Consider the following 6,016-nt stretch of genomic DNA (forward strand, 5'->3'; position numbering starts at 1 on the left):
GTGAACATTCACCAGGTGCTGGCTGTGCTGAAATGGGGTTTTGCTAAAATAACCCTTTTTTTGACTGTGGATTGAGGATTTGGGGTATTGAAATCCCATGTTTTGGGAGCTGGTTTGGGGATTTCCCACGGAGTAAGGGAGCTGTTTCTACATGGAAGACAGTTTGGGAACTGCCAAAACTTCAGCCTGGAAATAAATCCCATAGGAATAAATCCCATAGGAACCAGCGTGTTTCCATATGAGATCTTGTAACCCCATTCAGCTTGAGAGCAGATGTTTTCCTTCCATTGCAGCTGTCCCTCCAGCTTTGGTGGCAGCACCCCAATGGGTTGATACAATTCTCATGCTCAAAGTTCAACAGGAAGCCCCCAAATTGCTTTTATTTTGCACAGAAATGGTGTAGGATGGAGTTTCTCTGTCTGTGCCAGAGAAACTCAAGGCCAGGGAGGTGGAAAGTTGTCCGCGGACTAAATCAATTTATAATGTGATCCTCTAACTGGCTTCAATTTGATTTTCATTTGTAGCACTACAATTATCAGATTGATATTCCCGGCAACTCAACCTTGAAATGGGACAGCATGGCTCGTGCTGCTGGCGAGCAGAGATTATCTGCCCTGGACCAATTTTTGAGTATTCTTCTAATTAGCCATAAAATGTGCTTTGCCCCCCCCCTCCCCTCCCCAAAGTCTTTTCTAATTAATTTTTTTTCCCCCATCTCAGCATCAAAGTGCAGCATGAATGGGGCTGGCCAAGTCCCAGACCAGCCGTGCAGCTGATGGAAACCAGTTTGGCACTGGTGGAGACGGGTGCCAAGGAGGTTGTGGCTCACTTCCTACTGTGTTCCCCCTCCTTTTTTTTCCTTTCCAGTTTCAGTTCATTTGGGGTCAGCACGCAGCAAAGCAGCTGGTCCCCCAGGGATGTTGCTGCATTGCATGGATGGCGACAGGGAGCTCCTGCACTACGCTGGGCAATTGCTACCCCACGGTTAAATCTCTCTTTACTTATATTGCAGTGCTGTGTGCAGTGCCAGCTGGGGAATTACTCTGCATGTAGCACCAGGATGTTATAGAAACCACTTGCAGGAGCCCGAGAGGTTGTAGGGATGGTGGGTGGGCACCAGAGGAGATGCTCTTAACCCATTTGGGGATCCTGCAGCACCACAGGGATCTTTTTAGCCACAAAGTGTGCTTCAATGCATTTAATGCAAAATATTTCTAGGCAGACACCCTTCATAAGATGCCTTTTGTAAGGCTTGAGCCTGCTCTCATAAATCCGAGTTGGTGGTGGGTGTCCCGAACTGAGACTCATCTTCCTAAGCTTTTTATTATTTACAGTTATTCCCCTTTTTCTTCTCCACATCCCTTTTAATGATTGCTTCCTTCAGCCTCGTTATCTTGCTCAGATGCTAATGTGCTGGGGCAGCCCGCACGCTTGTTGCAGATGATGTTTGCAAACTCCCAGCAAATGCTTAAGCAGAAAGTTACCTTTAACAGCTGTGCCCCCAGAGTGAATATTTTTCGAAACAAAACCCCAGGGCTCTGGTTTAGGGTTTAGGGTAGATTTTGTGCTGCTTCTCTAATGCAAGCTCACAGTGGATTGCTGTCATTGTGCAGGGGTGCTGCAAGGGGCGGATGGGGATGGGGGTGGCAGGGATCCCACTGATGCCATCCTATGGAGAACAAGAGAATTTGGTTGCTGTGACAGCATGGCAAAAAAAAAAAAGGAACGGGAAAATATCAGCCTTCCCACATGATGCTTTAATCCCTTCAGATTTGGAAGCCTCCACCTAAATCCTTGGCTCTTTTTCCATCCATAGGCATCTGGATTTATTCCTTCCCACCTTTCTCCTTCTCCATCCATTTTGCTTTGTGCCAAGCCCTGCTCAGACCCTGGCCACCGACGGACTTTGGCCCCTGTCTGCATTGCAACGAGCATGAAGACTGACAGCTTTGCGAACTGCTGCCCTGCCAAAGCCCCGTGAGAGGTTTAAAAGCTCCCCCTGCTTTGGTCTGGATGGTGGCCAGCACCACGCGGCTTTCCCCATGAGGGATGTTGGAGTCACGCTCTTGGTTACAGCTCCTGGCTGAAGGTCGGGGGATGAATTACGCACAGGCATGCTTTCTGTCAGCTGGAGCTGGGCAGAGGGACGTGGATATGCCAGGGGTCCTGGTGGGACTGGGGTTCAGCTGCCGGCTGGGGATGTGCTGCAGCCCTTGGGGTGAGCTCCTGCTTTGGGAAGAGGCTGTGGAGAGCTTTGGGGGGGTACCTTGGACCCCCAGAGAGAAAATGTCCGGGAGGGGCTGGGGTTGTATCTCCTAGGGGATGCTCATGTGTCCCATGGGTGTCCTGGTGGCATCTCCTAGGGGCTCCCTGTTGGTCTGTCCCCAGGGTGTCCCTGCTGCCTCTCCCAGGGGACAGCCTCGTGGCATCTCCTAGAGACATCAGGACATCTCCCAAAGATGTGATGTGAAGGGGGAGGCCGTGGCTGAAGGCTTGGGAAGGGTGTCCTGCTGCAGACAGGGACAAGCCCTGACCCACTGTCAGCAGCAGCAGGTGACCTCGGTGGCAGCTCGTGGCCATTCCCCAAATTACAGCATCCTCTGGGCAGGGAGGGGCCGGCCAGCTCCTCACCTCCCAGCTGCGGCTCCTCAGCCACCACACTGCTTCCCTTGCAATTAGCGAGTCGTTAGGGAGCCGGGATGAGAAATTAATGACCAGCTCCCCAAAATGAAGCTCCTCGCTCTCCCTTGGGGCTCGCTTTTAGGGCACGCACATAGGGAAGGAGCCTTGCATGGCTAGGAGGATGCTGGAGCTCCAGGATTTGGGGCAAGGGATGAATTGGGTTGCTTTGCTCACCAACAGATGCTTTTTTGGGGATGCTGGGCTGTGCAAATAGCAGCCTTGGCCTTGTTTCAGCCTGGGAACGGTTGTTGAGCACTTTTGCAATGTAAATGCAACTTGACAGGGCTGGGGAGGTCTTGGAGATGATCTGTGGCCAGGGTTTATTTTGGGGGGAGAGGAAGCAGTGTTGCAAACCCACGCTGTGGGGGCGGGTTGGGAAGGGACAGAGCAGCCCTCAGCACTGGCTAACCAGCACAGAGGCTTCCTGCCCCCCCAAATGGCACTAATTTTCTCATTTTCCTGATAAACCTTCTGGTGTAAGGGGTCTCATGGCTTGGAGTCTAAGGGAAATGCAAACTTCTTTTTCCAAGACAAATGACAGAGCAGCAGAAAACAGTGTCAAGGATTTATTTATTTATTTATTTATTTATTTATTTATTTATTTATTTTTCACTGTCTCCATCAAAGCCTGCAAAGCTGGCGCAGCTGCAGTGGGATCAGCTTTCCTCCTCTTTCAGTCACGTCAAACTTGATTCTTGCCCTAGTTGGTGTGTGTGGGCAGATTTAAAGACATTTAAGTGAGGCCAAGTGGTATTTGTGCCCCACAGAAGGTCCTCGCTCGTGTCCCGTGCCATCACTGCTGCTGATTTAGGACTTCCCTGCAGCTGAGCAGCAGCAGGGGGCTGTGCCACCCCCACACCCGCTCCTGCCCAGAGGTCCCAGCTGTGCACATGCAAATAATGCAATTGCAAGCAGTAACATCATCAGGTCAGCAAACACGGATATTTTGCTGCTAGCTTGACTGCCCTGGCCATCAAGGCTGTGCTACTGGACTACTAGAAGAGAAACTTTCTTCTTCCCCACGGTGGGGTGGGTAATAAATCCCTGAGAGCTACAGCTTCCAGGAGGGGTCTGTGGTCCAGCTGTAGGATTGCAAATAGATGGGGCTGCTCTAAAATTTGTTTTGCTTCCTTCCTCTTCCCTGTGAGATGCAAGTGAAGCCATTTCATTTCCATCACTTTTAATCAAGTGGTTTTGAAGCCTCCTAGGTTTTTTCCCCCTCCTTGGTGACCTTCCTCAAGAAAGAGGCTTTCATCTGCAAGATGGGATAATGTGCGGGGGGGGCGGCACTTGCATTGGCAAGGGCTGGGGACATCAAAGGGTCCCCGTCTTCCTCCCTGGCAAAGCACAGAGGTGACTCTGCCCCCGGGACATGCTTTGGAGGAGAGTCTTTAAAAAAACATATAGAAATCTATAATAATAATAACAAGCGGCGTGGGAGCCCCAGGGGGGAAGGAGCAAAGGAGAAATTGCTTTGAGCTGCAAAGGCAGGACTGCTCTGAAGACAGGCTCGCCTGAGACTTGGGAAGGGATGAGAAACCTGCCTTGAAAGGAGCAATTAAAAGAGGAAAGCAATTAACTTGCTGCACAAGAGCAGGGTGCGTGAGCTGGGGCTGGGTGGTGAGGGCTGGGTGCTGCAGCCCTGGCTGATGCTCCCCGCTCCCCCCAGCCTGTATATTTAGGAGCATTCAGCTCATACACCTCTCCATTTAAATACACACGTATACGTGAACTGCTAGCAGAGCAAGCTTGCCACAACCCCCCTTACTTTCACCCTATGGCTTTGCACTGATGCTTCTTTACACCTGCGGGCAACCGGACCCCCTTCTCTTTCTGGTCCCCTCCAAAATCCCCCAGGTGCTTGGGTGTCCCTGCACACCTCCACACCACCCAGATGCCTGCTGATGAAAGGCAACAGCAACAAGCCCTTTGCAAAGGAAGGAGATCGTGCATCCCAGGGGCATCGTGCCGGGAGCCTGCTCCAGCACCCGGCTCGCTGTGTACGCGTGGGCACGCGCGGTGCATGCAGATGGAGCGAGCAAAGGTCCCTGTGCTGCTGCAGCGGGGAAGGAGAACGGCGTTTCCCCACGATGAATTTGGGGTCTCTCTGAAGGTGCGTGGTTATTAAGTTCTGAGCTGCTGGCAGCGAGGAGGCGAGGTGGCCGGAGGGCTTTTGGTGTGGAAATTATTCCATCAAACGCAACAAGTGGCTGCCGGAGCAGGATGAAAGCAAGCTTTGCTCTGAAATAAATACTTGACAAAGCAGACCTGCTCTGTGAATGATTTCCTTGCTGCAGCAAGCAGTTAAATCCCCCAGGCTCAGCGCTGGCATTGATGTCTCCCCTGACAAAATCCCCTAGCAAGGGGGCACCCTGGGCAAGGGGAAAAGAAAGAAAAGGATGAAAGGGGAATTCAGAGCTTCTTATTTCTTTCAATGAGGACCAAGCACAGCACCTGTCCCCCCAGCCGTGCCCTGTGCTCCAGCAGTGCTGCTTGAATGCAGTTAGAGTTTAGTTCTGCTTGATCTGCAGGCAGGTGAGTCTGTCTCCCCTCAGGGTAGGAGAGGCTCCAATTTGCCCCTGTGCTTTTGCTTTGGGGGATGTAACCCCAACCCTTTATTTCAAGGGATCTGCTGGCATTGAGCAGATCTTAATTATAGCAATAAATTAATTTCAGCTTGGGTTCAGGGTGGTTTCGTGGGCAGTCCCTTTCCTCTGTCATGCCCATGGACTTTGCATCGGGACAAGAAGTGTTTGAGTTGGGAGCTGGTACATCTAATTATATATTTATGCATGTGCCCTATTTGGGCTTAATTTCTCCAGAATTCACCCAAGAGAAGGTAAATCCTTCCACATCGGGCCTTGAACCCCTTTCCAGCAGCCCCAGGCTTGCACTGCTGGTGCAGGGATGCTGGCATGCATGCTCCCTACGAAAAGCAGGGATTTGGAGCAGTTTACATGGGAATCAGCTGTTTATATGTATATATATATAAAAGGATAGCTGAAGAGTGGTTACGCATGTACAGCCGTGATAGAGAGGTTTATGCAGCACTCCTTCCTCTTATGAATATCAACATATATACATCCCATGGCTGTAATGCATGCCTAACAAATGAACGGGCTGGCAGTTGTCATATGCAGGCAGGAAAAAGGCTCAGAGAGGCTTGTTCAACTGGGGGGAGGGAATAAAAAAATTGCTTTTTGTTGATTGTTAGAACCAGGGCCCTCCTGGGTAGGATAAAATTGCATTTTCTTTCTTCTTCCTCATCCTCAGTCTCTTAAAAATAGGTTAAGAAATTGCTGCTCTGTTATCTGCGGAGGGGATCAGGCAGCCA

The sequence above is a fragment of the Netta rufina genome (genome assembly GCF_964035555.1).
Source record: "Netta rufina genome assembly, chromosome: 22".
Lineage (NCBI taxonomy): Eukaryota > Metazoa > Chordata > Aves > Anseriformes > Anatidae > Netta > Netta rufina.